Below are 1,189 nucleotides of genomic sequence, written 5' to 3'. Positions count from 1 at the left end.
CAAGTTTTTGGCGCCGTTGCCGGGGAGCTAGGCCTTTAGAGATACTTTGCACTTTGTTTTCTTAGCTATTCAACTACACATTCTATTTCATATCTTCTTATTCTATCATCATTCTGATTTTCTTTTTCTTTACTTTTGGTGCAGCTCCAGGTTATGACCCGAGGGTATCCATCAATATTGATTGAAGGAGACCTTGAGCTTGAACGTAAACTTCGAAGGAAAGGGAAAGAACCTGTACAAGAACAGCCTAATCCAGCTGATTTGGAAGTAGAAGGATCTGACAACATGGTAGAACAAAATGAGCAACAATGGACACTATCCGATTATGCCAGACCTTCATTGTTGGGGACACAATCGAGTATTGTGTGTCCCCCAATTACAGCTCAGAATTTTGAGCTAAAGCCGGCATTCATCCATATGCTGCAGCAGTCCACACAATTCAACGGTTTGGCCGATGAGGGTCCAAATAGTCACATAGAGAGCTTCCTCGAGGTGTGTGACATGCTGAAGATAAATGGTGCGACGGATGATGCCATCAAATTAAGAGCCTTCCCATTTTCCTTAAAGGGGAAAGCAAAGCAGTGGCTATACTCATTACCTAGGGCATCAATCACTACATGGGAGGAGATGGTAGAAGCTTTTCTAGCCCGTTATTTCCCTACCGGAAAATCAGCAAAGCTTAGGAATGAGATCTCATCCTTTATGCAGTTGGAATTGGAGTCTGTATTTAAGACATGGGAAAGGTTCAAGGAACTCCTGCGCAAGTGTGCGCAACACGGATTCCCGGAGTGGATGATTGTTCAAACCTTCTACAATGGTTTGAACCCGAGTACAAGGCAACTCTTGGATGCAGCGGTAGGAGGTATCTTAGGTAGCAAGATCCCCGACGAGGTTCGTCAATTAATTGAGGAAATGGGGTTAAATATCTACCAGTGGAACGCTAGAGAGAAGAAAAAGGTGGCCGGTCTACATGAAATTGATGCGGTAACTTCATTGGCGGCCCAAGTGGAGAGTTTGAGTAAGAAGCTAGATCTTATAGCTTCGAATAGAGTGCCAGCCATGACCAATTGCACCGGTTGTGGTGGAGGACATGCTCCCTCCGATTGCCCAATTGTCATTGGTGATGTTTCTTTAATTGAGAATGTCGACTTTGTAGGTAATGGAATCAGACCTCAAGGGAATCCATACA

General features: G+C 44.2%; 1 non-coding gene across 1 annotated transcript; it reads right to left on the bottom strand.

Annotated features, from left to right (window-relative positions):
- Positions 1–675: 675 nt before the first annotated feature.
- On the bottom strand, positions 676–782 carry LOC120267704. Its single transcript, XR_005538538.1, has one exon. It is a non-coding gene; the product is annotated as a small nucleolar RNA R71 (small nucleolar RNA).
- Between the last annotated feature and the right edge of the window lie 407 nt (positions 783–1,189).

Source organism: Dioscorea cayenensis, chromosome 1 (assembly GCF_009730915.1).
Source record: "Dioscorea cayenensis subsp. rotundata cultivar TDr96_F1 chromosome 1, TDr96_F1_v2_PseudoChromosome.rev07_lg8_w22 25.fasta, whole genome shotgun sequence".
Classification (NCBI taxonomy): Eukaryota; Viridiplantae; Streptophyta; class Magnoliopsida; order Dioscoreales; family Dioscoreaceae; genus Dioscorea; species Dioscorea cayenensis.
The sequence above is the reverse complement of the archived record's forward strand: the minus strand, read 5'-3'. Positions and strand labels throughout refer to the sequence as shown.